Here is a 25,875-nt window from a genome sequence, read left to right as displayed (position 1 = left end):
GAATTGTCTCAAAATATGATTCTAATTCACATAATAATGCCATTTAAGACTTTTTTTCTCCTGTCGTATGCTCTTTAATGCGTTGTAGAATACATTTTAGGAGGTGTAAAACAACGGCTTGCTAAGATTGCCCTTTCAAAAGAGCATTAACTCATTCACTCCCAGCCATTTTCACCGGAGCAAGGCCCTTCGCTCCCAGCCGTTTTACTGGATTTTGACTGATTTTGCAAGGCTCACAGAAAATTCTGTTCTATTGCTATATAAACATGGAACCCACCAAAAGAAAGATTAGACTCTCTTCTTTCAGCAGAAAAAAAAGTTCATATCTTTTTCCATTCTTTACAAATCAGCATTAAAAAAAAACTTAGTTTGAGCAATTTTCCAATTTCTGATGAAAAAAACAGAGAAATTGAGCTTTTTATAGAAGCACACATTTCAAATATAACTGACTTTAACACAGCTATTTTTCGCTTTTGTGACATCCCAAACATCTGAATATTTTTTTCGTTCTACAAAATAACATAAACAATAAGACAAATTGTAATTGTAAAGTAACAATTTATTTATACATAACTAAACTATTGAACTCTTGAACTATTTGCGCACATAACAATGGGGAGGGCTCTCGGCTGCTCCCGGTTAAATTAGGTGGCTCCAATTAATCTGATGAGTCCGGATCAAGATCGGTCTCACTTTTTTCATCTTCATCGTTGGTTTCAACCTCGGGCTCAGGAGTAACGCAACGTGAGCTCCGCAGAACGCGTGTGGAACCTGACGCTGTTGTGGCCGTCACCGTCTGTCTCATCAAGATAGATTTTTTTGAATCCTTCTTTGACGATTTTCTTTTCAAAACACTCCTCCAGTGTCGTTTGCCTTTTTTTCCCCGATCGTTCTCCACATTTTTCTCAAATTCCCACGCGTCTTCACAAGATCCCTCCAACTTCCAATTCCTGACTGTTTTTCTTCACTTCCTTTCTTGGCCCGAGATGAGTTCTTACAAAATGCGCTACTGCCCTCCAGTGGCCAGTTTTATTGCTTTAAATTTTATTAGTTTTGAGCATTGTGCTTTGCAGTTTAGGTGCAACAGAACCTAGAGATGCCTCTTGTAAAAAAAAAAAAACAAAAAAAAAAAAAACGTAAAAGACGTTTAAATACGTTTTTGGGACACTGAAACAATTAAAAATAGAACATATTTATACGTTTTTGGGAGCAAATGAGTTAAATGCGAACAAAAAATAAAAAAATCCCGAGTGTCTTTTCAAACTATGAAGAATTGCATTTTCATTTAAAAATAAGTCAAAATACCTGATCTTAGCCTCAAACGGTATTTAAAGAAATACAGCAAAAGTCCGCTAGCTTAAATGCTACAAATACTAACTTTTTTTTTTTCACAATACTCAGGAAATCATTCAAACACATATACCTACAAAAAACAGCTAAATATACCTACAGTACAAACTAAATAAAAAATGAATAAAAAACATATTAGCCTATGTTGGTCTTAACAGGGAGCTGGATTTAGCTGTTAAATGTATTACGTCAAATTCACTGTTGCCACTAGAGGGCAGTGAATCCGCCCAAATCATTGCAACTAAATGCAAACACTTTCAAAATAAACCATTCCAACGCCACTCTAATTAAACAAATACTCGAAGCAGCAAAATTTGATTCAAAGCTTTTTTCTAATCAAATTACTCAAGTTAATCGATTAATTTTTATTAATCGTTGCAGCACTAGTTTTTACCGGAGATTTTTTGCCATCTTTCGTTCTCAAAGTATAGGAGACGGATCAAGGTCATGATGAAAAGTGGGGCACCTGTGCCCCCACCCCATCACCATCTGCACCCATTGTTTTTATTATTTTTAAATTTATAGAATATATTTTATACTATACCACGCTCATTGAGCTTGAACCCAAGCAAAATAGTAAATTATTATATTGTTCTTCACGTGTTACTTACATTTACTGTAGATATAAATGGAAAACGATAATGTGCTGTGGCAAGCCAAAAGGATGCAGGGGGAATGTGGAGGTTGCTAATTGATTAGCTAGCGAGAGAAAGTCAGAAGCTTCATTTATCAAAGTGCTGTTGGGGGTGTAAACTCCACCACCCCTTTCCATTGATACACTCTGTTAGACCTTATCAGAGTCAGTGTGATCAAGTGTGCCCCAAGCTTATAGCATGCTGTTTACTACTATCACCGAGAGGCCGAATGTGCACACGTCTTCATTAGAATCACATTTAGGAAACACGCATGCAATGGAATGTACCAACGCACATAAAATACAAACTGTATATGTATATTTGTGTTGTTAACCATAAAAAACAAAAACAAAAAAAACCACACACAAATCGAACACACCATGTGTCTATTTTTAACACACAAAGGATTGTGCAGTTGGTGTGCGAGCAAGTGTCTGACTTCTTTTTCACCACGAGCTGTATTATCATACTCGCCCACACACACTGCTCACAATAGCAACGTTAATATTAAAACCTTATGTAATAAAAGTTTGAGCCGCATTTGCCTCTCGGATAGATTGAGACATGTACAGTATTTCAATTCTGTTATGTTTTTGATTGATGCGAACAGATTAGGAAGATAATACAGAGTACACAATGCTACTAAACAGTCTTATGCCTCAAGAATAAACCAAAACAATGGAGGAACCCTTGAATAAGCAACATTGTGTGAGTTATAAAATTTAATGTTTAAACCCTTTCATGCACGGATGATAATTTTTTTTTTTCTGAAATGTTTTTATTTAAAGATGATCGATCGGGTCCGATCACATCATTTTCAAAGTATCGGAATCGGCAAAAAATATCGGACATGCCTTTTTTTAATATATATATATATTTTTTAATTAAATCGTTTTCTAATTGTATTTAACGTTACAGACAAAATGTCTTACACTCATCCAGAGTCTTTAGTTTTGGATTAAAGTAGGGCTATCAAATTTATCGCGTTAACGGCGGTAATTGATTTTTTTGTAATTAATCGCGTTAAAATATTTAACGCAATTAACTTATGCGCTGCACGACCCACTCACGCATTGTCGCGTTCAATCTATAATGGCGCCGTTTTACCTATATATAGAGCTAAAAGGCAGCGTCAAATGAGTACAGTGAATTTTGGGAGTCTTTGGAGCCATTTTTTAAATGGCTAAAGCCTTACAATCCCTCTCTCAACAATTAGAAATATCGTGTAAAGCAAGGTAGTAGTTGATCTTTTTCTTAACACCCTATGTTATTTCCCAACGCAGAGAAGATATATCAATTGGTGCCACTATGCACAGTAATGGTTGCACTTCCCATCATGCATTTGGGCAGAACAGTTAAATGGCTACAGTATCATTCACTGAAAGCTCAACAAATACACTAGATAGCAATATTTAGTCACAATATACAAAGTCACATTTATCCTTTAAGAATTGCAAGTCTTTCCACCGTGGATCCCTCTCACAGAAAGAATGTTAATAATGTAAATGTCATCTTGAGGATTTATTGTCATAATAAACAAATACAGTACACATGTACTTTATGTTGAATGTATATATTCGTCCGAGTTTTATTCATTTTTTTCTTAATGCATTGTCAAAATGTATATGATCAGGAAAAATTATCGGGAATGATTACAATTGAATCGGGAGCAAAAAAAAATTGGATCGGGAAATATCGGGATCGGCAGATACTAAAACTAAAACAATCGGGAGCAAAAAAAAACATGATCGGAACAACCCTATTTTTATTACATTAATAGAGGAAACAGGTCTCTAACTTGCAGTCCAGGGGCCAATTACAGCCTCCATTTGACATTCAGTTGTAGTATTAGTGCTGTCTGCACGTATTTTGCAACGGGCAATAAAAAGTAAAACCATCAGTATATTGTGACTGTGTTTTTAACTTTCAACTTGTGTAGCATTTATACTTAGAGTGACTTGTGACTGCATTTAGTCATTAAACGAAGCCTGCTACAACTTTTACAATTGGACTGACTTAACGATCTTGTCTACCACTAGAGCAAAATTAAAAAGGTTATGAATTTCAGATGAGTCATTAAAAAAAATCAGAAATAAAATGAATAGAGATGACTGAAAAATGAAGAAATAATAAGCCCTATTTACAGTGATGTACAGACTTCCGGATTACTTGCCTGTTATTGATAGGAGTGTATCTTCAGTATGTCTTCAGTGGTTATCTCACTTTTGAATGGATATAAAAGATCCACGCTGGACATAAATTGAGTAAGTGACAAAATTTGCCAGATATTTAATGACATCTGTCCTAAGCATTCATCAATACCCGTGACAGTGTAATGTCATAATTATGACGGTCTTATCACGCCGCTGTCAAATAAAGTGTTGCCTACTAACACAAATAAATCAACAAATAAGCCGCACTGGACTATAAGCCGCAGTAGACATGTGCCGATTACCAGTTTCAAGGTATACTTTGGTATTAAAACGTCAAGGTTTCAAAACCGCAAAAAAGATTCTGTCATAACATCCCTAAAGTATTAGCTATTTCTTATGTCCCAAAGACGCATGGAGAAATCCCTCACTTGCAGCTGCAAGACTCAACCCTTCCACACCAGTTGTTGCTCAGTGTCAGTGAGTCAGCTGTGCTAAACCATGGCTGGAGGAGGTAAGAAACTCCTGAACTTTTTTCCCCCCATCGAAGAAAACAAAATCGCTTGTATGAGAACACTTCGGCTACAGAAAAGTTACAGACTTAGAGGAAGAGGGCCAATCGACATGTAAAACAACACAAAATTAAAGGTTAGTAAACACTATCATAAATGTTTCCCAGCAGCTACGAGAGTTAACTCTAGCGGTGTTAAAACATGTGTTTTTTTTTTCTCTCTGGCAACTGTGTCATGTACGAGACGGGGGAATAAGTTACATATTGCGGACATAGGATTTTATTGATGTTGAGAGGCAAATAAAATAATCAGGTCAAGCGGTAATGGCTAGTTGGCACGCAACCGTATGCTGAATCGCTGATGACCTGACACTGACTGCTGTGAGCTTGTGCCTTATATACTGTTCTCAGTTGTTCTTTGTGACATATTAAAGAGTACACAGTCCTTGTGATGAAAGCTTTATGATGCATGAGTGTGATGCAATATGCTGGTACATTGTCACATGACAGTCTGTGTTGAGAAAGCGTGTGTGTAATACAAACATGATACGAGTCATACACATGCGCTTTTTATGGAGAAGAATTCAATTATTTTTGTTTTGATGGTAATAATGTTGAGCTGTGGCCGTGGGTTAAGGCTCACCTAAAAGACTGATATTTTTGCTTAAGGTTATCATACCATCAGAATATCATACAGGCATTTGCCTAAACCAGAGGATTCAAAATGAGGGGAAAAAGTAGCGGCTTATAGTCCTAAAGTCACGGTATGCATTGTCATAAATAATATCAATCTTCGTTATACCTTTTGAAATTGAATGTTTTTTCCTTGTAGATCCTGGATGTCCATGTAAACTCAATGGAGTTTTACAGAGCGATACACTCCTATGGGCAAACCAGGATGGGGGTATGACGTCATGTGAACCCCCATTGACAATAGACTCCAAAGTTGCACGATTTCTCCTCAACAGGTGATTTCATTTCATATTCACATGTACACATGCGTGCGCACACCTACACGCACACAACGTGGTTCTACTGATGTAGTGGCTCGGAAACCATTACAGCTGAGTGGTGAGGCAAGTGTCATAAACTACATTATACCACTAGAAGCATCCTTTTATAAAAGCTGACCTGGATAACATACTCTATATCACCACTTAATTCTCACCTCAGGTTAACTTTTCCCACAGTCGTTCCTAGCTTTACAGTCAAGACTTAAAACTCTAAAAATTACTGGGCATGAACTTCAGAGTTCACCGTCTCTGCCTCATAAATATTATGCAGTACCTCGCAGCATAAAATAACACATGGCATTCATTGCTAAAAATGTCCATTTAAATAAAAATTTGTTAGGCGAAGTAGACCTCTTGGTCTTATCTACTCTATGTTCCCTACTGCTCATATAGTGGACCCTTCATCACCTACAGTGGTATGAAAAAGTATCTGAACCTTTTGGAATTTGTCACATTTATGCATAAAATCCCCATCAAATGTGATCTGATCTTTGTCAAAAACACACAGATTAAAAAACAGTGTCTGCTTTAACTAAAACCACCCAAGCACTTATAGGTTTTCATATTTTAATGAGGATAATATGCAAACAATGACAGAAGGGGGAAAAATAAGTAAGTGAACCATCACATTTAATAATTTGTGCCCCCCCCCCCCCCCCCCCCCCCCCCTTTGGCAGCAATAACTTCAACCAGACGCTTCCTGTAGCTGCAGCTCAGTCTGGCACATGGATCAGAACTAATCTTGGCCTATTCTTCTCTACAAAACTGCTGTAGTTCAGTCAGATTTCAGGGATGTCTGGCATGAATTGCTGTCTTTAGGTCATGCCACAGCATCTCAATAGGGTTCAAGTCTGGACTTTGACTTGGCCACTCCAGAACATGTATTTTGTTCTTCTGAAACCATTCTGAAGTTGATTTACTTCTGTGTTTTGGATCATTGTCTTGTTGCAGTATCCATTCTCTTTTTAGCTTCAACGGTCTGACAGACAGCTTCTGGTTTTCCTGCAAAACATGCTGATAAACTTTTGAATTCATTCTTCCATTAATGATTGCAAGTTGTCCAGGCCCTGAGGCAGCAAAACAGTCCCAAATCATGATGCTCCCTCCACCATGCTTCACGGTGGGGATGACATGTTGATGTTGGTTAGCGTTTCATTTTTTTCTCCACACATGATGTTGTGTGTTACTCCCAAACAATTCAACTTTGGTTTCATCAGTCTACAAAATATTTTGCCAAGACGTCTGTGGAGTGTCCAATTGCCTTTTTGCGAACATTAAACAAGTACAATGTTTTTTTGTTTTGTTTTTTTAGACAGCAGTGGCTTCCTCCGTGGAGTCCTCCCATGAACACCATTCTTGGCCATAGTTTTACATATAGTTGATGTGTGCACAGAGATACTGAACTGTGCCAGTGATTTCTGTAAGTCTTCAGCCGATACTCTAGGGTTCTGTTTTACCTCTCTGGGTATTCTGCTCTGAACTCTTGTCATCATCTTTGGTGGACAGCCACTCCTTGGGAGAGAATCAACAGTGCCAAACTCTCTCCATTTTTAGACAACTTCTCTGACTGTCGATTGATGAACATCCAGACTTTTACAGATGGTTTTGTATCCTTTCCCAGCTTTATACAAATCAACAATTCACTCTACTCATTTTACGCTGCCTTTTATCTCTCTATATAGGTAAAACGGCGCCATTACAGATTGAGCGTGACAATGCGTGGGTGGGTCATGCAGCGCATGTATTGATTGCATTAAATATTTTAATGTGATACATTTTTTAAAAAATTAAACATACCGCCGTTATCGGGATAAATTTGATAACCCTACCTTAAGCCTAAACTAAAGACTCTGGATGAGTGTAACATATTATGTTTGTAACGTTAAATACAATTAGGAAACAATTTAATTAAAAAATATATATATATGTTAAAAAAAAGGCATATTTTTTTGCCGATTCTGATACTTTGAAAATGACGTGATCGGACCGATTGAGACATCTCTAGTAAAAATTGGTTCCAATTGCTCTTAATTCTCCTTAGGCAGAGGGTTCACTTATTTATTTTTCCCTTTCTGTCATTGTTTGCATGCTATCCTCAATAAAATATGAAAACCGATAAATGTTTGGGTAGTTTTAGTTAAAGCAGACACTGTTTTATCATCTGTCTGATTTTGACAAAGATCAGATCACATTTGATGGTGATTTTATGCCGAAATGTGAAGAATTCCAAAAGGTTCACATCTTTTTCATAACGTGATCCCTCCATACTTCGCGCTTCAAACATCGCGCCCTTAGGTCATCGCAGATTTTTTTCAATTTAAAAAAATAAATGAATAATAAATACAGTATTTTATAGAGATACGATCCGATCACGTACCTCCTCTTACTCTCCCTCTTGCTGCTTTTCTTGCTCAGCAGGCAGCTGCAGCTTGTTAAGGTTAACGATGAGTGACAAAAGTGCTGCTTTGATCTTGCCAGAGAAGCTTGGGAGCGCTACCTTTCAAAGGCGCCGAGTCGTTTAGCTTGTTAAACACTAGCAGTACTGTGTTGCGATCTTTTCTAAGCCGCATGAGTGGATTTGAGAGGACTCACTCAATGAAGCATTTAATAAGGAATTATACTTTGGGGGGAAAAAAGGGAAAATTATTTCTTTTGTATCTCTTTCCAATGCAAAATCGTAATAAATATATTGAACACAACAACAACAAGACAAAAAATATATATATCTTAATTTGTTATGTGAATAAGCGCCGCCTCTACTTCGCAGATTCCGATTATCGCAGAGGGGGGTCCCAATTAACCACGAAAAACGAGGAATCACTAGTGAGCAAATCAAGTGTTTCAGCGCAGGGGGCATTTACAACCTAATTTCAGAATTAGAAAATGCATTTTCGGGTCACTTTCTTGTTAGCTCATTGGCTGCCCTTGAGTATGCTAGACATCCAGACGTTCATTCGCCCCACCCAGTTTAAACGGACTGGATGTTGTAAATGGCAATAAACAAGAGCATTCACAGCCAGGCCTCCCATTTTAAAAGAATGGAAATCTATTGTTGTCAGTGGCGAGCAATGAGCTAATTTAAGGTCATTTTCTTGTTAATTTTACAGTATGTTATTAATGGGTTCAACAGGGTCACTTCCTGCACATTTTGGGGAATATCAGGAAAAAGGTCTGTACATTTTGGATCATTTAATGTTGATTTTCGGATTTTCTGGGTCACTTCCTGTTCGTTCGATCGCTGCTGACACCTCAGTCAAATTGGAATTGACGTCAGTCCCCGTCAATGGCAGGAAAACATTGCAAACCTTCCCAGTTGACATAGATTTAGTGAAGATTATTATCAGATTATTCAATAATATTTTCATAATTTGCTGCGGGCCAATAAAAAACTAGGCGGCCAGGACACTGCCGGGCTAAAACCAAGGCTACACCACTCCACCCTTAAAGCGATAGGCCGGTAGAGCTTGCATATATTTTCTACGACCTTTGTGGAAATAAATGTCTTTTTCTACCCTCTTCATAATCTACTCGTTTTTGACAATTTGATGCATTCTTAACTAGAACACTTAAAAGGAGAATAGACAGGAGAACTACCTGGGGAAAGAGTGAATTAAAAAGTCAAGGAATGAGGGCCAAAATACAGAGGAAAAGGGAGTGAGAAAGACAAGGGAGGAGAAGTCTATTTAAAGAAAAACGATTTCCCTGCAGTATAATTTGCTGATACAGATGATACAGTGATGAAGAGAGAGCAAGATACACGCACACACACAAACACACACACATTAAGAGGGAGAAATCCCCAATGGCCGGACTAAGAGTAAAAATAAGGTAGAAAAACTAATTAACTGATGAAGTCCATAGTGGGCTTTCTTCTCTCCTTGCCTCGCTCTCTCACTTTCTCACACATAATTCTACAAATTGGGAGTGTTCTGCCCCCTATTGTTCACCCACACATGTAGTCATTCACGCTCAATGAGCGTTGCGATCAAACAGGAATTATGAAACAGTTGGCTGATAAACAGTATTGTCAAATAACAACGTAATTACTATGATGCATGGCGTGTGTGGGCGAGGGTGTGGGGGTGTGTGTGCGTGTGTGATGTGCAGACTGAATGCACAGTCATGCCTGCATTCCGTCAAATTAGTAACGCTCGCTGCTTGTATAACTTCCACAATCTGTTGTAGTACAATTTATTGTTATTCACTCCATAACCTGTTCGGTGGAACAAGGACATACTGCAATAAGGTGGTACATGAACAATAAGAACAACATGCACATGGCATAAAGCCGCTGGCGGTGGTCACTACAGTGGACAGCTATTCATAAGTTGCTTTTTCCTATATGGATGTAATAAAAACACTTAAGACCATTGAGCATTTATTAAGAAAATGACTATTTATGGTCATTTGAAGAAAAAAAACAACTAATAGTAGCAATTAGTATTGTTTATATATTTTTAATTATTAATTTTCATTATTATTTTTTTTAAATATTATTTTTATTAGGGCTGTCAAAATTATCGCGTTAACGGGCGGTAATTAATTTTTTAAATTAATCACGTTAAAATATTTGATGCAATTAACGCACATGCCCCGCCCAAACAGATTAAAATGACAGCACAGTGCAATGTCCACTTGTTACTTGTGGTTTTTTTTTTAGTTTTGTCGCCCTCTGCTGGCGCTTGGGTGGGACTGATTTTATGGGCTTCAGCACCCATGAGCATTGTGTAATTATTGACATCAACAACGGCAGGCTACTAATTAATTTTTGGTTGATAATTTTACAAATTTTATGAAAACGAAAACATTAAGAGGGGTTTTAATATAAAATTTCTATAACTTGTACTAACATTTATCTTTTAAGAACTACAATTCTTTCTATCCATGGATCGCTTTAACAGAATGTTAATAATGTTAATGCCATCTTGTTGATTTATTGTTATAATAAACAAATACAGTACTTATGCACCGTATGTTGAATGTATATATCCGTCTTGTGTCTTATCTTTCTATTCCAACAATAATTTACAGATGGTTTGAATTGCGATTAATTACGATTGATTAATTTTTAAGCTGTAATTAACTCGATTAAAAATTTTAATCGTTTGACAGCACTAATTTTTATATGATGACTAAAAAATACATATGAATTAATATAGTATTAAGAAAAACTAAGTGAAATTAATATGAATAAAAACAGAAATGCACTCTGGTTACAACCGCAAGTAACACACTGAAACAATTGTTTTTCCCTCCGTAATATTTAACTCATTGCATGCCAGTGACGGCGATACATAGACTCCACCATCAGTTGACAAGACAGCTCCCACGGACATTGAGCCACGCCTTCCCGTAGGGGGCCAACCAAGGCAGAATGTTGAGTTAGCTTTCACTGTGACAAACTCAAACACACGCTGCGTTTTAACGCCAAATTTAGGTGGAAATAGAACGAGGTTTTACTGCATACAAGCAGGCAGGAGTGTATCAAGAGTGATTTGGTCGAGGATTCAAGGTATTTATTATATTAACTCATTTGCTCGTCTTTTACGTTTTTTTTTTCCATAAGAGACATCTCTGGGTTCTGATTCAACTGAGCTCCAAAGCACAAAGCTGAAAATCCATTTTAAAGAAATAAAACTGGCCACTGGAGGGCAGTAGCGCATTTTGTAAGACCCGCAACCCGATTCAACGGCAACGAACGGCCGGGCCGCATGGTCGGAGCGCCGGCGGAAGGATGCCAGGCCGTGGACGACCGAGCAGAACAACTGAGAGGACGACCAGGATGCCAGGCGCCAGACGACCGAGCAGAACGACCGGGACCACCGGTGCAGCGGAAGATGCCATTGAGTCCGTGCTGCTCGCCGAGCAGACCCCGCAGAGACTCAAAAAAATCCATCTTTATGAGACCGGCAGCAATGAGGGAAAAGTTTACCCGGTTGTCGCGCCGACAACAGCGTCATCTTGGCGACATCAGCGTCATCTCTCAGTTAGTTATGTGTAAATAAAGTGTTACTTTGCTATCAAAAGCGTTATTTGTCTTGTTGTTTATGATATTTTGTAAAAGGAAAACATTATTCAGATGTTGGGATGTAACTAAGGCAAAAAATAGCTGTGTTAAAGTCAATGTTAAGTTTGAAATGTATGCTTTCACAAAAAGCTCAATTTCTCTGTTTTTTCATCAGAAATGGGAAAATTGCTCAAACGAAGCTATTTTCTAATGCTGATTTCTAAAGAATGGAAAAAGATATGAACTTAATTTTTTGAGAGTCTCATCTTTCTTTTGGTGGGTTCCATGTTTATATAGCAATAGAACAGAATTTTCTGTGAGCCTTGCAAAATCAGTCAAAATCCAGTAAAACGGCCGCGAGCAAAGGGCTTTGCTCTGGTGAAAAAGGCTGGGAGTGAATGAGTTAAATAGCACCATGAATGCACTTTGAAACGTGAAAAAAAAAAATAAAAAAAATCAATGGATAAAATTAGTGTAACTTTGGCATGAAATATTTACGTACAATAAACGATAACTGCCTGTTTTTTGCTTTTAACCAAGAATCTAGACCGTTTTACGTTCATATCTATAGATTGCGCAATTTAAGCATTTATTTACAAGAATTTTCAACTTTAAAAGCTCTATGTTTTGTGACTGCTGCCATGTTGGATTTTGTAAAAAAAAAAAAATAATAATAATAATAAATAAATAAATAAATAAGTTGCTATTTCTGGCAAAAACGTATTCGTTAAATATTGCTATTGATCCTGAAAATATCGGTGATTATCTGCATTTGGTGATTTTTGCGCATCTAGCATAAAATCTGAGAATTTTATGGCCATTTCAAATGTTGTTATTAAATAATAATTCAGGATTTTATGATGGAATAACTCTGAATTTTTTGATGCCGCTGCTCATGGAGACTCATATATGCCTAAGGGAGGTGCCTGTTTTGGTTTAGTTCGCTAGTGGCTTTGGTTTTGAAAATATTTGAATTTTAAGTTTTTTAAAATAGGCCCCCTACGGATCAGCCCTGAGCCCCGTGAACTGATAGTGAAGTCTATGGGTCATATATGTCAAATTCATGGGAGGACCAGCTGTAAATGCTTATGTTTAAGTGACATTGACAGTGCTAGACATCCAATTCATGGATTGGATGTCTAAAGCAGTCAATGGCAGCCAACGAGTTCAATGAGTGCCCTGTAGGGTCAAAGATCAGCACACAACTTGGCACAGTGTCCCTAACAGCTCCAAATCAAGTCAGAAATCATAGCGTAATTATTGACTCAAACCTAAACTTTGACAGCCATCTAAAGTCACTGAATCTGCCTATTACCACCTAAAAATAGCCAGAATTAAGGGGTTTCTGTATAAAAAAAGACATGGAAAAACCTATCCATGCATTCATTTTAGTAGATTAGAGTATTGCAACAGTATATTTATGGGTCTTAATAAAAAATCAGTCAGGAAGCTGCAGCTAGTACAGAATGCTGCAGCCAGAGTCCTTACAAATAGAAGGAAATTGGACCATATGACACAGGTTAGTAAATTGTTACACTTGTTTCCAGTGAGTCAAAGGATAGACTATAAAATACTACTGCTTGTCAACAAAACACTTAATGACCTTGGACCAAAATACATGCTTGATTTGTTTGGCCCCTACGACGCATGTAGACCCTTAAGGTCTTCTGGAACTGGTCTGCTGTTTGTTCCAAGAACAAGAATCAAGCGGGGTGAGGCGGCATTTCGTTACTATGCTCTTCACCTCTGGATCAAGTTACCAGAAAGTCAGATGTGTGCTCAAACTGTTAGCCCCCTTAAATCAGGGCCAAAAACACTAATGTTTACCACAGCATTTTCATACTTGTCTATATATTTCAAATTTCAAGCTATCCGCTTTTTTTTTTTTTTTTTTTAATTCCCATTTGCGATTTTATTTTTTAAATTCTCTTGATGATTGAATGTGATTTTTAAGTATAGTTATGTTTCAATTGTCTTTGTTTTTAACTTTCCTTTTGATTTAATGTGATTTTCACGAATCATTTTATCTCCGTTTGTGGATCTTCATATTATGTAAAGCACTTTGAATTGCCTTGTTTGGAATTGTGCTATACAAATAAATTTGCCTCGCCTTGCCTATAGGTAAAAAGTGTATAATTCATGCCAGAAAGGGTTAACAAATAGAGGACAGATAGTTTTGGCCCCCTTAATAGTAACCAGTTTTACCAAGTATTATTTCAAGGGGAGAAAAAAACGATGAACGTCACTCGGGAAATCATCAAATAGCAGCATCAAATGCAGCAGGTAAGCAACTGATATTAAATTTTGAAAATGGACTGAGAATATATTTACATAGGTTAACTTGGAAATGCTCATTTATAAATGGGAAGCATATGACTTCCAAGGGATAACCCCCAACCCAATAATACATTCAAATAACTGGGGATTTGGTAAAATGAAAATCAAATGTGAAAAATGTATAACCTGCACGTTACATTAGTTACCTATAGTTTTATATGAATTTTTATCTGCCAACTACTAGACTTATTTCTTTTTTTTTTTAACCACCTAAAATGAGATTGGCATTCCCTGTTTTCATGCTGAAATACAAGGATTATTGCCTCATCTAGTGGCAACTGTCAGTTACAGCATGTGTTATAGTTCAGCTGCCAGACACAACTTGATGATATAACTCCCTCCGTTTTCAATTTGGAATTAAAACACTTTAATTTTATCCTATTTCTTATTATTAGAAGAATAATTATTATTTTATATGCCCTATAATTGGCTGTTAACCTGTTCAAGGTGGAACCGACCGATCCATTCTCTTTATGACTTACACCATCCCAAAAACACCAAGGGTGCCCAGACTTTGTATGCCACTTTATGTTCTGATAATTATATAGTGGCAAGCAAAGGTTGGCACCTTGGCCTTTTTTGTTCCCCAATGTCATTGCATCTTCACAGATATGCTGGAGCATATCCCAGCTGATTTGGGGGGAAAAAGTGGTGTACATTTTAAACTTGTATGTACACTACCGTTCAAAAGTTTGGGGTCGCTTAGACCCCAAACTTTTGAACGGTAGTGTAAGTAACTAAAAAAATATATACACCCACTTGGGGACTGAGCAATATTAGACATTTGGGATTAAATGAAATTTACAGAATTTAGACATAATAGTACAGTCGGAGTTTTCCAGCCTAATATGGACAACAGCTAGTAACTTACTATACATTAACCAGTCTGGACCATGACCAGTGTCTACATTGGATAAAATAGTCCATCAGCCATATTATTTCTATGAAAATTGTGATTGAAATACTGTTGTATTTGGCTTCATGCATCAGATCTGTATTAATTCAGTAAGCGTTCACCATTGTTTGTCGAATTATAATGGGCCTCATTCAAAAAAAATAATGCATAATGGGCAGAGGGTGGTAAGGCAGGACCTTGAAGTTGGAGGTGGTTAAACTTGATCCAAAGCTTCTGTATTCCTTCAATTGCTGATCATTACAACAGCAGATATAAACATGGTAGCTAATTAGACAAATATATTACGGTAATATTTCTATGAAAATTGTGATTCAAATACTATTGTAATTGGCTTCCTGCATCAGATCTGTATTAATACATTAAGCATTCACCATTGTTTGTCGAATCAAAATGGACCTCATTCTTTAAAAAAAAAAAAAAATGCATTATGGGCGGAGAGTGGTAAGGCAGGACCTTGAAGTTGGAGCAGAGGTTGCGCTAGACTTTTTCGTTGTCTGTCATTTTGACTGACAGTGTCATAAAAATCCGGTCATAATCTATTTTTACCCGTCACTTACATTTTTAAAATGATAATAATGACATATTCAATAGTATTTAGTTTTCATTCATTTTTAATTAATATTCTGTCCGAACAAGCTTAACAAGAGGCAGACAGACAGCGGAGTGCACCAATCAGCGACGGGCAGACGTGCCGTTAGCAAAGCGACGAGGGCAGGACGAGGGACTTGCGCACGGAAGTAAACATACGAGGAGAACGGAGTTTATTCAACATGGCTAGCGCGAGACAGACTGTTGTCAATGTCTCGTGTCGATGTGTTTAGCTCATTTAAAACTGAATTTACCGCGGATTGGAACATATTCTCGGCTCTCCTGTTCGCCATCCGTGTTGTTGTAGAGACGACTTTTGGCGCGCAAGAGTGACGTTGCTCGTGAAGAACACGTCACGCAAATGAACAAATCTGATTTGTCGATTGATTTTGTACCTACTCAAGAGTGTCCCAGACTTTTCTCTCAGTGTTTGAAAAATACAGGGAGAACAGTCTGGCCGTGCCAGGCAAACACTCAGTTGCCTTGACATTTTTCCGAGTAAGGCCAACGACGTCATGCATCAAGAGAGACAATAGCTAATTAATATGCTCACTCGCCACCCTGTGGTCTGGGGTGTGAATTGCAACCTGTCAAAATGACGGATGGACTTCAGTTTTTTCCGTCACTGTTTTAAAAAACCGGTCAACGACGGAAAATATTCGGTTAACGCGACCCCTGAGTTGGAGGTAGTAACACTTGATCCAAGGTTCTCTATCCTTCAATTGCTGATCATTGCAACAGCTGATATAAGCATGTTAGCTAATTGGGCACAGTTAGCTTTTTAGCACAGACTGTATGTTAGGAAATGTTTTCCTTTTTGCTGTACCATTTCACTTCCATTTGGCCAAATGTGCCCCTAAAACAAAGAAATGTGAGTAAATATCTTTATATTGAAGTATACAAATGCACATACCTCAGTATGCAAAAGAACATTTTAGTTAAGAAACCCTTTTTTTAATTAAAAAATAATAGTTCTATCAATAGTTAGCCTATTATGTGACTGATTAAACAGCTCCTTTTTTTGGTCTTTGTCTTAGGAACACCAAGACAGCACATTGGCCTTGATTGGACCAACCTATGTAATCAACAACATTTATCAAACTTCAAGACCCTTAATTTAGCCATTTATCACACTGTTTGGGCTGCCTGATTAGAATTATAAACTCTCATCCCTCTTGCCACTCGGGCTGACTCTGAATGAGTACTCTTAATTGAATAAGTAGAAGTGCTACCTTGACTGATGACTGTTCTCTCTCACGTGAACTGTGAAAACAGCTTGCCTGGACCGAGCTGATAGAAAATGAAGCAGAAATGCTCGAAATACATGTGCTTATTACCTCTGCTCAGGACACTTTATGGTTGCATTCCACTGTGATGTCTAGAGAGACAGAACCACTTCTCTGACCAGGACGTCGGATCTAATCAAGTCTTCCAGAGGTTACTGATAACAGTAGCCCAGAGCCAATATAGCACTGTGTTGAGCTACAATGTACCTTATGGACCCTGGACTTACCAGGCCAGTACAAATTTGAAATGAAATCACTCTATTCTTGCTCTTACACTAAAATTAGGTTGACATTGAAATCGCTCAAGGGTTCCTGGATGGCAAAAACTAGGCTTACCTTTAACTGTGTGATGCTGAAAACGGGGCTTCAGTTCCCTCCAACTTTTGAGCTTTTCAGGTATGTTGTGTTTTTTGGGGAGGGGTCAGCAATGAGACCAATCCATGCTCCATATATTGGAAATTGCTGAAAGATACATAGAGTAGATGAGTCCCAAAATGTTGGGCAAAGACTGTTGAGATGAGGTGCTTGGCAATTTCAGTAAATATGCATCAAAAACAAATGGGGAAAAATCCACTTGTCCTAATAAGGGTTTAGGTTCTTCAGTGTCAAAATTACAAGAAAATTATTTTAATCAGAAAAAAATAGTCATTTGATCTGTAAAGGATTAACGCTCTTAAAGGGGAATAATTATTAAAAAAAAAAAAAACAACTTATGCATGCATGAAAATTACTGATGACCCATGCAATAAATAGTGTTGGCTATGTTTTCAGGATAAAGTTAGTAAAAGTTACCATTGCATGTCAATAAGGCTAAGTTCACACCGTAGGTCTTAATGCACAAATCCGAATTTTTTTGGTCATATCTGTATTATTTGCGTGCCCGTTCAGACCGCCGTTGTTCATTGAGACCGTATTACGTATGCGCACTAATTCGCAGTCCGACACGCTCCGAGCAAGATGACCCGCATGCGCAAAAGCATCAAAACAAATTACTACACATGCTGGCTGTCATCCGTTATTCCAGGGAGATCATATTTGATTTCCAAAAAGAGGACACAAATAACAGACATAAATAATCCCCGTTATATTCAAAGTATATATGAATCGATAGCATGCACGCACTGTCCGTGCATGTCACACACACATACAGTGGGGCAAATAAGTATTTAGTCAACCACTAATTGTGCAAGTTCTCCCACTTGAAAATATTAGAGAGGCCTGTAATTGTCAACATGGGTAAACCTCAACCATGAGAGACAGAATGCGGGAAAAAAAAACAAAAAATCACATTGTTTGATTTTTAAAGAATTTATTTGCAAATCATGGTGGAAAATAAGTATTTGGTCAATACCAATAGTTCATCTCAATACTTTGTTATGTACCCTTTGTTGGCAATAACAGAGGCCAAACGTTTTCTGTAACTCTTCACAAGCTTTTCACACACTGTTGCTGGTATTTTGGGCCATTCCTCTATGCTTATCTCCTCTAGAGCAGTGATGTTTTGGGGCTGTCGTTGGGCATCACGGACTTTCAACTCACCCTGTGGCGTCAAAATTATAACAAGAACGGTGAGCAAAAATCCCAGAACCACACGGGGGGACATAGAGAATGACCGACAGAGAGCTGGGACCACAGTAACAAAGGCTACTATCAGTAACACAATGTGCCGCCGGGGACTCAAATCTTGCACTGCCAGACGTGTCCCCCTGCCGAAGAAAGTACACGTCCAGGTCTGTCCGCGGTTCGCTAGAGAGCATTTGGATGATCCTGAAGAGGACTGGGAGAATGTGTTATGGTCAGATGAAACCAAAATAGAACTTTTTGGTAGACACACAGGTTCTCGTGTTTGGAGGAGAAAGAATATTGAATTGCACCATACCCATTGAGAAGCATGAGGGTGGAAATATCATGCTTTGGGGCTGTTTTTCTACAAAGGGACCACGACGACTGAGGAAAGAAAGGAAAGAATGAATGGGGCCACGTATCGAGAGATTTTGAGGGAAAATCTCCTTCCTTCAGCAAGGGCATTGAAGATGAGACGTGGCTGGGTCTTTCAGCATGACAATGATCCCATACACACAGCCAGGCCAACAAAGGAGTGGCTTCGTAAGAAGCATTTTAAGGTCCTGGAGTGGCCTAGCCAGTCTCCAGATCTCAACCCCATAGAAAATCTGTGGAGGGAGTTAAAAGTCCGTGTTGCCCAATGACAGCCCCAAAACATCACTGCTCTAGAGGAGATCTGCATGGAGGAATGGGCCAAAATACCAGCAACAGTGTGTGAAAAGCTTGTGAAGAGTTACAGAAAACGTTTGGCCTCTGTTATTGCCAACAAAGTGTACATAACAAAGTATTGAGATTAACTATTGGTATTGACAAAATACTTATTTTCCACCATGATTTGCAAATAAATTCTTTAAAAATCAAACTTTGATTTTCTGGGTTTTTTTCCCCACATTCTGTCTCTCATGGTTGAGGTTTACCCATGTTGACAATTACAGGCATCCCTAATATTTTCAAGTGGGAGAATTTGCACAATTAGTGGTTGACTAAATAGTTATTTGCCCCACTGTACGGGCAGTTTGCCCCGACTCACGGCCGTGTAAGCAATCTTGAAATATTGCTCATATAGAGCAGAGAGAAAACCGATCATTCTCAGGCTTATCTTCAACCCATTTTAATTTTTTCATGACTGTTGTCAAGCCCGACCCTTCCCCAAAAGCAGTGTTCAAGGTAAGCTAGGCGCTAACGCACAGCTGCACCGCTACAATAGCGCGCCGTCTCTCTCGCTCTTTGATGACGCAATTGCTGCATGAATTCCGATTTGGGAGACTTGACAGTTCAGACCTCCACGACATTCTGGACAAATGTGGCCCACATTGGATTTAAACCACATACGAAAGTGACCCAGATCGGATTTGAAATGGTCCACTTCTATGCGACATGTCCCGTTCAGACCGTCAAGTTAATGCCTTACTCGAGTCAGAAAAACACAAAAAATTCGGATTCGTGCATTAAGACCTGCAGTATTAACCTAGCCTAATTGTAGTATGAACAGCAACATTTGTAATCCAGCAGAACTGGGTGGACTGATATCACGTAGTTTTTTTCACCGCCGATTTTTTATGTCGTAGCCAGCAGCAAGTAACAACGGTTTATATTGTTCTTCGTTCTTCATAGGGAATTTGTGGAAACTTTCCTTTGCTCATTTCTTCAGTTTCCACAACCTCTAAATGCACATTTCTCCATGTTGCCGTCCTTCAGTCAACTCAGCAGACTGATGCTGCATTCGAGGAACGCGGGAAGTCGGAGTTTCCAACCTCGTACCTGGAAATATTTAATTGGAACTCCACTCGAACTGGGAGGCCTAAAGGCTGAGTTATGTTTCTGTGGCAGATCTACGCCGCCAAGGCAGACCCGATTTACGACCCTTCGCCTTAACCTGACGTGCATCTCTTCAATTTTCTGACTTCGCGTCGCGTCAACGCGTGTAGACGTGACGCAACTGGACTGTGGTTGGTCCGCTCAGACTGTTGTTTCCGGTTCAGCGCGAAATCACCGCCATTTTCAGACATTGCTGTGATACACGAAAAAATGGACCAAGCCGACGAGAGTATCATCAAAGAGGTCCGCAAGTACGAGAACCTCTACAACAGGGGTGGGCAAACCGGTCCTCGAGGGCCACAGTGGGTCCTGGTTTTTGTTCCAACTGACCCAGCACAGTTAGTATAACCAATGAGGTTTCAGCAGAAATAAGAAGCACCTGACTGCAATCGACTGATTGCACTTGTAAAACAGCAGATTGGTGAAAATGTGTCCTTTTAATGGGTTGCAACAAAAACCCGCACCCACTGCGGCCCTTTGTGGAATAGTTTGCCCACCCCTGCTCTACAATGTCTGGTCAACACATTTTAAAGATTGCCAAATGGCAAACAATTCGTGAAGATCCACATTTAAGCGTTCCATCTTGCATTGTTTATTTTTTTCTCCGTTGGCACTGTGTAACCAGAAGAAAACTACAGGAAGTCGACAAGCGTCCCCCAAAACTGTACAAACACAACGCCACACCCCTCTAGTGGCTTGGCGGTGAATTACAGAGCAACGCGTTCCCTTGCCGCAGAACTATAGAATGCCCATTAACGCCGTAGTTGCTTCGCCGTCACCGCAACACAGGAGCATAACTCAGGTTTAAGTATCAAAGTCGAAAAAATAGTACCCCGTCATCACGAGTTGCTTCAATCTGACGTCACTTGACAAAATGGAGCTGCCAGTTGGAAAGCAGAACGTCAATAGTAAAACTAAAGAAGGCAGTTTATAGAGTGTGCTGTTTAACTCAGCAGTCGTTTTTCCTCCACTATTTGATCGCTAACGAGAAGGCAGGTTTGCTGAAGGTCAAAATGTCTTTTGATGGCCAAAATTAAAAACAACTTGTCACGATCAGCCATCTTTGCGGTTTACATTCGCTTGGAACCCTATGAGGTCGCAACTGGTACCATCCGAGTGGGATAATTCCGACCTCCCACCTTCCTCAAATGCAGCATCAGCACGACTGGCCGAAGCACACCTCTCTATTGTGGGCGCATTACGCATTTAAGAAAAATTGTCCTGCAGAATGAAATGAATTACGGCAGTTTGGTGCGACATTGTTTTAACCACATGGGTATTTCGAACAATGATCTGTATTTTGAATTTATTTGACTATCTTAGATCTGTTAATATCATTTAATATTGTCATGCTAAGACTGTACCATTGACTCGCGCTAGCTTAACCACTCCTGAAACTAACAAATATCTGACATGCTGCATGGAATTTGTTCAAATCAACTCCACCGACTAATTAAAGCCCCGCTAACATGAAGATTCAGCCTAATGTCGAAAATTCCGAACTAAAGAAAAAATGCGTTCACGTTACACAAATCCAAGGAATGCCGGGCCATACTGCTAATGCATTAATAATTTTTATTGAGCCACGAGCAGGGGTGAAAGTGGCTAGAATTTCTTGCCGGAACTCCCTGACATGTCACCACGGAGTCAGAAATTTTATTTATTTATTAATTTTTTTACTTTCATTTTTGTGTGTGTGTGTGTGTGTGTGGGGGGGGGGGGGTTCAAACCTCTTAAACTACTGAAATGCAAAGAAAACTGTTTTAGCACAGTTATTTCTATAACACATACAAAAAGTGATTTTCATTCAAAATTGTATTCTTTCAATGATTTGCAAAATAAAAGTTAACAAAAACAGCAATAACCCTAACCGCCATCTCCTAATTTTTATTTTCCCTCATTTTCTCACATACTAAAGCCAAATCTCAATTTTAACTACTGCTAGATAGTATGTATATTAAAATTGAAATTAATGTAAACATTTACTTTTTTAAATAAAGATATAAGTAACACGGGGGGCATTCAAAAAGCAATGCACTCAAATGCGTTGCTCGTACAGGATTTTACCAATCTTGTTTATCTTTGGCACAACATGATAGGACACACCTTTTTGCGATTGTTATATGTGTTTTTCATATTTTCTAATTTTTAAAGCTTTAGCTAGCTTCCAAAATGGCTGCCCCTCTTGAAGCTTGTCAGAAACAAAGAGCTGTAATCTAATTCCTTGTTGCAGAGGGAGACACCCCTCTGAGGATTCACAATCGACTGGAAAATGTCTACAAGGATGATACCATAGACCAGACATGTCCAAAGTCCGGCCCGGGGGCCAAATACGGCCCGTGGTCATATTTCATCCGGCCCCCAGCCTCTGTCATAAAATCAATAATGTCTGGCCCACACACACGTTATAAATTAATCAGCAGTACTGCTACCAGCATGTGAAGTAGTTAACACACTAAATGCTGCTCCTCATATATCCACTAAAAGGCAGCAGCACTCTAAGCAACATTACCCCGTGTGATCCTTTACTTCCAATTTTCTAAAATGGCGACAATCAACAAAAAAAAGTTGACTGCGACGGCCAACGCTTCAAGGATAAGTGGAAATTGGACTATTTCTTTACAAAAATACGCAACAACTGTGTCTGCCTCATTTGCAAAGAGACAGTCGCTGTTTATAAAAAGTTCAATGTGAGGCGATATTACCGAACAAGACACGCTGACATGTACGACTAGATTACAGGGAAAATACGCAGCGAGAAATTGAAGCAACTTGAAGCTAGTTAAATTTCACAGCAGTAGTATTTTGCAAGAGCTCGAGAGTCGAAAGAGAGCGCCACAAAGGCTAGTTGCGAGATTGTTGAAATTATTAATTTAAAAAAATATAATAAAGCAAATTTGACACACAGAATGGGTTGCTAATATTTGCTTCAATATATTCTTCTTTGTAAAAGACGTCAGCCGAGGTCGGCCCCCCACATTTTTACCAGACCAAATTTGGCCCCCTTGGCAAAAAGTTTGGACACCCCTGCCATAGACTATAGTACTGTAAAAAGATGGGTGCAGCGATTTAAAAACAGTACTGAAGAACATGAAGAGGTGGGTAAAGCACGCATAGCTGATAAGCCCCGTAGTGGTCGCCTATCCACCTCTGACGAGCTTCAAGAGGGGCAGCCATTTTGGAAGCTAGTTTAAGCTTTAAAAATCTGAAAATATAAAAAAACACATACAGTATAACAATCGCAAAAAGGTGTGTCCCATCATATTTGTGCCAAATATAAACAAGATTGGTAAAATCCTGTACGAGCAATGTACTTGAGTGCATTACTTTTTGAATGCCCCTCATACATTCGGAAAAATAAGTACAAATGCAGAGTGAAATGGAATACATTTTGAAGATCACGCAAACATTGACTTTTTTTTTTTTTTTTTTTTTTAAATCATAAAGAAATGAATAAGTAAACTAACATAAATGATCCAATTTAAGTCCAAAGTGCATATTGACAGCTAAGATGTTCTGAACCTCTCCATCAGAGCAAATAAAACTGAATATGATAAATAAGCCTCCTCAACTCTTTCATTTTATGTTACATTGCCCTTTTTTGTCGCATCAATTCAACAACCTTTTTTTTTTTTTTTTTTGCTGTTCCAGAAAACATGCACATTTGAACCAATCAGAGCTAACTATCTCTGCTGATCACATGTCAGTATGACAGCCAATTGAACGGATAAACGAGTTCAGGAGTTTTGCTTTGCTGCGTGTATTCGCACATTGACGTGACTCATCATCGTCAGACTCCGTTAACTGCAGCAGCTGGGGAAACCTCCATGCCGTCCGTGGAATAAGATACATAATAAATATTGGTGGAAACGGATTACGCTATACAACCACTTTATTATACTTGTGGTTAACACTTGTGTATGTAAATCTGATGATGGTAGATTGTTTTCGTCTTGGAGAGGAAATGCATGTGTGGCAGCTTAGCATTTTTTTTTTTTTTTTTTACATAGTGTTTTGACAGTTGCCGTCATATTTTCGGAATCAAAGCACCGTGTACCGGAACTGCGTTCTGGCACTGAATCTTATACCGGAACTACGTTCCTGACCGTTCTGGCCCACTTTCACCCCCTGGCCATGAGTACATCATAATAAATGCTTTCTGGTATAAAAACATACATCAACTGCTAGCAGGAATGCTTCTATCCTGCCCTTTACGTATTTATCTTTGGAAGGAACTATCTCTCCTCCGTTATCGTTATTTCCTTTCTGGTCTTCAGACTCTTTGTTTTGGGTTAGTCATGCTTTCAATACTTTCGCTATTTTTACTTGACCCGTCTTCCCCTCAATCAGGCATTTCTGGCAATCCATTCTTTCACTATTCCATCTCTCTGCTCCCTATCTTGGTCTCAATGTGCAATGTATGCATACTCTGATTAAATTCGGATTAGCCAGGCCACAGAATAGGCATGTGAAGCTTGAGGGAGAATAATGATAAGATTGTCGAATGTTGTGTGAGTGGGGTAGTGGGAAGAAAAGAGAATGAGTACAAAAAAAGTACAGGCATTACGGTGCCACTGTATTACTACGGTACCACAAAAGTACATCATAGAAAGATAGTGTACATTAGTGCTGGAACAAATAATTATTTTAATAATTGAATCATCTTTCAATGTTTTTTAATGAACCTTTTCAGAGATAGTGGTCACTACAGTGGACAGCTATTCAAAAGTTGACAATTACGAGCTTTAATACTTTCGGGCAAGTGATTATTTTTGGTCATTAAAAAGTAAACTTATATACTGTATCTCTTATTTTTTTCCATGGACCTGCTTTTTTTTTAGCTCCCGATTCAATTCCAATCTTTCCCGATAATTTTTCCCGATCATATACATTTTGGCAATGCATTAAGAAAAAAATGAATAAAACTCGGACGAATATATACATTCAACATACAGTACATTAGTACTGTATTTGTTTATTATGACAATAAATCCTCAAGATGGCATTTACATTATTAACATTCTGTCTGTGAGAGGGATCCACGGATAGAAAGACTTGTGACTTTGTATATTGTGACTAAATATTGCCATCTAGTGTATTTGTTGAGCTTTCAGTAAATGATACTCTAGCCATGCCCCAATGAATGATGGGAAGTGGAACCATGATGGGAAGTGGAACCATGACTGTGCGTCGTGCTACCGATGGATATATCTTCTCTGCTTTGGGAAATAACTTAAGGTGTTGAGACAAAGATCAATTGCCACCTTGCTTCCCCACATTGCTTCCCATGATATTTCTAATCATAGGGAGCGGGATTGCAAGGCTTTAGCCAATTGAAGAAAGGCTCCAAAGGCTGCCAAAATTCACTCTACTCATTTTGCGCTGCCTTTTATCTCTCTATATAGATAAAACGGCGTCATTACAGATTGAGCGTGACAATAGCCACGTTTACATGCTGACTTTTATTCATACCGATTCAAATCATTCCGAATGGAAATTTCACATCAGCTGTTTACATGTCACTTCATCTATTCCGATCCAGCGTTTACATGTGTCTGCCTTTATTCCGAAAGGACGTTTGACAACTGCCGTCTGACATGCGCAGATTAATCAAAACAAAGCGTCACATTGCAAAACATGGAGATTGATCGTCAGATCTGCTGCTGTTTTAACTTTTCGAGTGGAAACAAAACTTCAGAAT

The 25,875-nt window shown here is 38.6% G+C and overlaps 1 protein-coding gene across 1 annotated transcript in view; it reads right to left on the bottom strand.

Annotated features, from left to right (window-relative positions):
• The window catches only part of rbfox1 (RNA binding fox-1 homolog 1), a 286,556-nt gene that overhangs the window by 234,954 nt on the left and 25,727 nt on the right, over positions 1–25,875 (bottom strand). Inside the window, exon 2 of the mRNA XM_057860876.1 lies at positions 17,130–17,255. The gene's annotated coding sequence lies outside the window, so the exon portion shown is untranslated. The remainder of the gene's footprint in view (positions 1–17,129; positions 17,256–25,875) is intronic.

This window comes from Corythoichthys intestinalis, chromosome 16, assembly GCF_030265065.1.
Source record: "Corythoichthys intestinalis isolate RoL2023-P3 chromosome 16, ASM3026506v1, whole genome shotgun sequence".
NCBI classification, from domain to species: Eukaryota; Metazoa; Chordata; class Actinopteri; order Syngnathiformes; family Syngnathidae; genus Corythoichthys; species Corythoichthys intestinalis.
The sequence above is the reverse complement of the archived record's forward strand: the minus strand, read 5'-3'. Positions and strand labels throughout refer to the sequence as shown.